This window comes from Acartia tonsa, chromosome 15 (assembly GCF_053477335.1).
Source record: "Acartia tonsa isolate MP-2025a chromosome 15, ASM5347733v1, whole genome shotgun sequence".
Lineage (NCBI taxonomy): Eukaryota > Metazoa > Arthropoda > Copepoda > Calanoida > Acartiidae > Acartia > Acartia tonsa.
This window is the reverse complement of record NC_137274.1, coordinates 10,014,676-10,022,115: the sequence shown is the minus strand read 5'-3', so window position 1 is coordinate 10,022,115 and position 7,440 is coordinate 10,014,676. Positions and strand designations below refer to the sequence as shown.

General features: G+C 32.6%; 1 long non-coding RNA gene across 1 annotated transcript; it reads left to right on the top strand.

The window, feature by feature from the left end:
- Positions 1 to 419: 419 nt before the first annotated feature.
- Positions 420 to 4,150, top strand: LOC145306747 (uncharacterized). Its single transcript, XR_013875189.1, has 5 exons — positions 420 to 522; positions 673 to 746; positions 2,453 to 2,489; positions 3,449 to 3,501; positions 4,046 to 4,150. It is a non-coding gene; the product is annotated as an uncharacterized LOC145306747 (long non-coding RNA).
- The last annotated feature ends 3,290 nt before the right edge of the window (positions 4,151 to 7,440 follow it).

Genomic DNA, 7,440 nt, shown 5'->3' with positions numbered 1-7,440 from the left:
TAATATTTTGTCTGTGTGTTAGAAAAAAACAAGAATGACAACATCCATAAAGGCGAAGCACTGAAACGGTAGGACAAACGGACATTAACACAAGTGTAGTGTCAGAACTAAATAATCAGAATGTAAAAATAAACATATCTCATCCTATTTTGCCAACAGAAGTCTTATAATAACGTTTTCTTATTTGTTGGCTTACCCACTTTGGGGACTTTCGTGAATTTTGATTGGTTGATTCATTGAGTTGAGTAACCGAATGTTTCAACCATTAATTTTAATCTACAGAAGGGGAAATTTTATGCATCATCATTGGATATGTTCATCAATTTATCGCACATTGTCTTATCCCTTTAAGTACCTGGATAAAATTGGCATGTTTTGTTATATTTATCTACTAAAGGACTCTGGAACCCAGCTAGTTATTTAAAGCCATAATTTATTCCAATATGGTTTCAGTTAAAACTTGGGTTTTAAACCATAAGGACATTACTTACAACAATGTATAGTATTCAAAATAATATACAGGTTAGTCTATCTATCTATCTAACTTTTTTGATCTATCTATCTATCTATCTTTTTTATCTATCTATCTATCTATTTATCTATCCATACATCCAACTATCTATCTATCTATTTATCTATCCATACATCCAACTATCTATCTATATATCCTAGGATGACCCTAGCTGGCCCCGCAGAAAGAAAAGTTGTCTAGTTCCTGGCTCCTACGGGGCTCCTCTGCAGTATAGGTTAGGTTATCTTCTTAGAAATAGATAGTGGAGTGCCTCAAGGTAGCATATAAGGTCCTCTGTAGTATAGGTAGAGTATTATTAGGTTCTTAGTATGCTACATTAGAAATAGATAGTGGAGTGCCTCAAGGTAGCATATAAGGTCCTCTGTAGTATAGGTAGAGTATTATTAGGTTCTTAGTATGATCCATTAGAAATAGATAGTGGAGTGACTCAAGGTAGCTTATTAGGTCCTCTGTAGTACAGGTAGAGTATCATTAGGTTCTTAGTATGATACATTAGAAATAGATAGTGGCGTCACTCAAGGTAGCATATTAGGTCCTCTGTAGTACAGGTAGAGTATCATTAGGGTCTTAGTATGATACATTAGAAATAGATAGTGAAGTGCCTCAAGGTAGCATATTAGGTCCTCTGTAGTACATGTAGAGTATCATTAGGTTCTGAGTATGATACATTAGAAATAGATAGTGGAGTGACTCAAAGTAGCATATTAGATCCTTTGTAGAACAGGTAGAGTAACATTTGGTTCTTAGTTATCTAGCGGCAAAAAAAAAATTTTCGTTAACAGATGATTTTAACATAGATTAAAAGAAACAATTTTATGTGTCCCTAGAGACCTCTAGGGGCGTAGCCACTAGTTATAGATAAAAAGCTGTCAGTCATTTAACATTGTAACTGGGATTTAAACGACGATTTCTTAAGATGGATGTCTGGATTTTGAAAATAAAATTCTCAAAAACAGCGTGAAGTGCTTCAAAAAAAATGACGTCATAAAAAATGACTAATGAGAGGCCAGTATAATTTTTTCCATTGGTCAATTACATTGCATACTGGCCTTTCATTGGTCAATGTATTGTATGACGTCATTTTTTGGAGGCACTTTATAATCTCTAAGGAACTACTGTATTATAACTCACTTTGTCCATATGTCTGTAAGTCAGTAATTTTTACGTGGTAGATTTGATTAAATTTAAGTCTCGATATAGTTTTATGCTATTTTTCTTCTCTTAAAATTTAAATTTTAACTTAATTTATCAGTTCATTCCATTGACTTTTATTTTGCAAAATTTGTGCTTTATTACTGTAATGGATACTAGCGGCTACGCCCCTAGAGGCTTCTAGTAGCACTTTAAATGTTTGTTTTTGTTCAAGTCTCTACAATACCTATCTTATGTTTCGCTCAAGTCTCTACGATACCTTGCTATGTTGTGTATAAGTCTACGATTATTTAATTTTTTTTCGATTTTTTTTGTGATATATCTTGGGAGAGTGCTGATACCCTCCCCATAAATAGTTATAAACCTTCCCGTGACCTATGAGAAGCTACCCTGTTAAGGAGAACCCAATCGGTTCAGCGGTTAGCGAGATCCTTCGGTACAAACATACAAACACACAGACAAACAGACAGACAGACATCCTGTTACTTCAGTAAAGGGTTCTCATCAGGAATCTAAAGTGATAAGACAATGGCCGATAAATAAATCCCCAGTGATCATACACAATATCAACCCTTCTTTAGATTAAAATTAGTGGTTGAAACGTTTGAACACTCAACCTAAAGAATCAACTAATCACATTTAACCAAAGTTCCAAAAATTGTTAACCGAATAAGAAATGGTAATAATAAAACTTTGGGTACTAGTGTAATGAACAGCCCATTGTCCCCTCTCTCTCTGTGTTTTTATTCTTGTTTTCTATAATTTTAGAAGAAGGCCAACAAATGAGGAACAAGATATGCAAATGGTAACTATTTGCTTAGCTCTCTATCTACCTATCCATTTATCTATTTTTTATCTATTCATATAGATATATATAATTATCTATCTATTAATCTATCTATGTAATCTTCAGAAATTTTTTACAATATAACTCAACGATTTTTTCAAAATGTTTTAGAAGATTTTTTTCTCCAAATATGTAATTTTTAATAAAAAAAATATTTTGTAATATGAATCCCCATCATTTACAAATATATCATTAATGGGATGATTTTTATAAAACAAGGATGACAACATCCATAAAAGCGAAGCTCTAAAATAAAACGGTGGAACAAACAAACATTAACAAAATCTTATCTAAATACAGGATTTTGTTTTTTAAAGACATACTTACATTTTGGGAATTAATCATAGAGATGCTTTGCTTAAAATATTGTACCTTGTAAAACTTGATTTTTCTACTTTATTAACAACAAATTTTTATGTTATCTAATTATCCGAATGATCTAATTTTTGGTATATAGATTCCTGGGACTTTAAAGTAAAATGTTATAAGTGAAGCAACTCCATAATCAAGTAATAAAAATGTATGTATGTCCATAATCATTATCCTGTATCAAGCAGTTTTTCAACAAATTTACTTACAATTTTGCTTCGACTCTTATACATTTATACACTATACACTATACAAGTGTTAAATTTCGACTGTCCTACTGTTTCAGTGCTTCGCTTTTATGGATGTTGTCATCCTTGTTCTTCTATGCATAATTAAATCTAAAAAATGTATTTATCTTGAAACACCCTGTAGTAAAGCTTCACTTTTGAAAATGGAATTGAATTCATCGTTGTACAGAATCTTTACGGATAGACTTACAAAACCAAAATATAGAGAAAAGGGATAGTTGCACGAAGAGCACTTAAAGGGGGTACTTGTATAAGTGAACCTTATGTGTTTTTAAAACTTATATAGATCAATCTATCTAGGTGTCGCCCCCCAGACCTGTTAGACCTGCAACTACAGCTGATCTTTGGCCCAGGTGAAAATTAAATTTAGCATATTCATTCGAAACCTATTAATATCCAGTGGATTAGAACCGGTTCTCATCCATACAATAAACTATGTCTAGCATAGCATTAATATCTAGTTTTCTAGGAATATAAAAATGTACAATCATTAGATTAAAACCAGTTTTTGTAGCCTGTGCCTTCGGCATCTCGTGCTAAAAAAACTGGTTTTAATCTTATAATTGTACATTTTACAACCACGGAACGTTGTTTATAATATAATGCGGGAAATAACTGTTATTGATTTTGTGTAACAGCTTATAAAAATGGCGTCATACAATAAATTGACCAATGATAGGCCAATATACATTATAATTTACCAATGGTAAATTGTATACCGGCCTATAATAGGTCATTTGAAGTTATTACGTCATTTTTTATTGGACACTATACGCTACGGCGCCCCCAAGGTAGGGGTAATTTTATATGGAGAGGGGGGTGAAGTGGAAAAATTTTGGGGGTGACTACTTTACCCCCAAATTCGATGCCTTGATTCCAGGAACATTTTTTGTTTAGGAGAAGGAAGAGTGATCTTTTGATCTACTGGCAGACAAGAAAACTTTGAAAAGCTGCAAAAAAATGCCTTTCTCAGAAAACGCCCAACTCTAAAAAAACGCCTATCTCAGATAATGCCTATATTTAAAAAACGCCTGTAAAAGAAAACGCCTGCATAACAAATGTGTACCTCAAAAAAACATCTTTTTAAAAAACTAAGAAAATGCCTATACTCAAAATTCGCCTATCTGAGAAAACGCCTAAATAAAATAAAGCCTTTTAAAATCTGCAACAATGACAACCTAAATAAGGAAATTTCCTACAACTCCCATATGGAGCAGTAACAAAATATATTAAATGTTTAAAAACCCCCTAGGGATATTGGCATCCACAATGGCTAAAATTAATTTTTTTTTCTATATTAGCTCAAATTGTTGGTTCAAAAACGTGGAAGTTTAATTTTTTTACCACTACCCCCCCCCCAAAAAAAATATATATATGTATATTTTTAAATGTTTGAGCGGATTATATCAATGATTTAAATTTGATAAACTTTTGTGTTTTGAAATAAATGTTTTACAATTTTTAGAAGATTTTTTATTATTAACATATAAAATGTGTTCTTTACAGTTTAATTTCCTTTACTCTGTAAGTAAACTAGCAGCTATGCCCCTTTTGGGAAGGGGGGGGGGGGGTGGAAGGTTGAGAAACGACAACTCCAAATTTAATCTTTTTGAGGTTTCTAGGGGCGATTTCTGTTTCAGGGGTAGTTATACCAACCCCCAAAATAATTATAAACCTTCCTAGGACTTATTAGAAGCTACACAGTATATCAAAACCAAATAGGTTCAGTGCTTAGGGAGATATTCACTCAGATATCCTGTTACTTTATATTAATGATAATTGCAAAGCTCTGAAATCAAAGAGTAAAACAAATAAGCTTGAAGACTTGTAGATTGTAAAAACAAAATAAGATGAATATTTTAATATAAAAGTAAATTGGGTAGTGTCCCTTTTTTGGCCTCTTAAGGGACAATTTGTCGTAATTTCACAGTAGCTTTTTCCTTATTTTTAGCACCTGCGGGGCGCCAAATGCTTAACACTGCGGGGCAATCATCTAACCTAACCTAAAATAATCTATCAAATGCAACTGTGAAAATACGACAAAATGATCTATAAGAGGCGTTGCCGGGAAAAGGACTATCCTTATTTTTTTTATAAACTTTTTTGGGATTCTTGCTGCAACTCTATAATTGTTAACAGAAAGTCCGAACTTCCATTTAAAACATGCTGATTTTTTACTTTTTTAACAACGACTTTTTGTATTTATACTATTCTCCTGATTTTTGGAATAATGATTCCTTGGACAACAAGGCTCAATATTATAAGCAAGATATATATAAAATCATATTCAAAACATATAAGCTAGTCCTTTTTATATCCTGTATTTAAGCAATTGTGCAACAAGTTTATGTAAAATTTTTCTTAGACTTACAAACCAATGTTCTGTTAATAAAGTTCTGACACTCTACATGCGTTATTGTTTGTTTGTTTGTTCTTCCTTCAGATATTAGATCTTTGCTTTAATGGATGTTGTCATCTTTGTTAAATTCTGTTTATTACAAGTTAGAGATACTTTAGGGAAATGGAAATCAGATTATCAAAGCTAATTATCTCCTAAAAATGCCTTGCAAAATTTTTGTTTTTTTTATGAGAAATTGTCACAGTAAAACCTTTTCCAGTCTTGCTTCGATATCGTTTAATATCCGCTAGATTAGAACCGGTTCAAGCCATACAAAATTAACTCCAGTTTTGATTGCCTGGACTCGGGCCACTCATGAATGACCTCTTTCTACTGACCTTTGCATCATGTATGACCGTTTTATACTGACCTTTGTATCATGTATGACCTCTTTATACTGACTTTTGTATCATGAATGACCTCTTTATACTGACCTTTATATCATGAATGACCTCTTTATACTGACCTTTGCATCATGAATAACCTCTTTGACCTCTTCAGCGCAAAGTGATGACCAAGCCTTGCTCTTGAAAAGAAACCTAAATATTTTAATAATTAAGAATCTATACCTTTTCCAGTATGGATATGAAACCTATTTATATCCCCTGGATTAGAACTGGTTTTAAACCAAACAGAAAAATCATATTTCGTATTGTATTTTAGAAAAATTTTGGCGCATAAAAAAATAAAATTTACAGCATCTAAGGGCCAACAAAATTAATTTTTAATTATACTTCCGCGGAAAGCTGTCTATACTACGATCTTTAGCCATTGTCGCATATGAAATCCATTTAGTGCACATAAATATGACTTTTTTAGCTGATGTTAAAGATATAAGTCTGATATTTTGTTTGAAGATTCAATGTACCAATAAGCAAAACACGCCCTGGCACGACTTACACAACCAAGAAGATATATTTTAAGATTGAACATCCTGTTACTTTATTATAAGGATATATATATATATATATATATACGTTGGGATAGGCAAGGGCTGAAAATATCTTAAAATCAACCCAAGACTTGAAACTAAAAATAAAATAGCCTAAAACCCCCACTTGATCAATGTAAAAATTCTCAAAATTGGAGAACTCAATCAGTTCTATAGTTTTTGAGATCTTCAGCTACTTACTATATTACTACTTTATATAATAGGATACATATTTTTTTAAAAATATTCAGGGACAAGGGAAGTATTCTCTGACCAAAAAGTCTATTAAAATCACGCAATCTAATCACGAAACCTTTATGAGTGTGTAATATTATCGATGATTCAACTATTATTAAAAGGGGCTTGTAGTAATTATGTCTGAGTATTAATTCGCTAATCTAAATTCACTAAACCTCATCAAATGTTTGTAGATTATTAACAGGGATCGGCAGCCGCACGTAAGCCGCGTGTAAGCCTCAGTGATATTGTCATTTTAATACTAAAATATTCAGCTGGATGTATAAAACTGCTCTTTAGCAGACAATCCTTCTTTCTGAAATTTCTTTTTCTGCTCACAAGCAGGTTTAAAAGTGAGGCTGAGGCGCGGCTGCCGAACCCTGATTATTAATGTTATTAGCAGACCGATTTAAAAAAAATAACACAGTAGGGAGATTAAAAAAACATTTTTTAAATACTTCCTAAAAATAATATCTTTAAATATTTTTCCTACCCATAAAATTTGTAACTGTTTAACCCTTAACGGTCGGGGGGGGGGGCGTTGAACGCCCCCCCCCCTCCGGTTTTTTCTATCTCATTTTCTGTGTGTGAAAGATAAAGAGCCCAAACTGCTTGACTTTTTAAGTATGGGTATGACACATAACTGAGAGTTGGAATTTTTTGAATATCACCATCCTGGCAGGCACAGGATGCCAGCAAACCTGGCAGGGTCATCCAGGTAAAGAG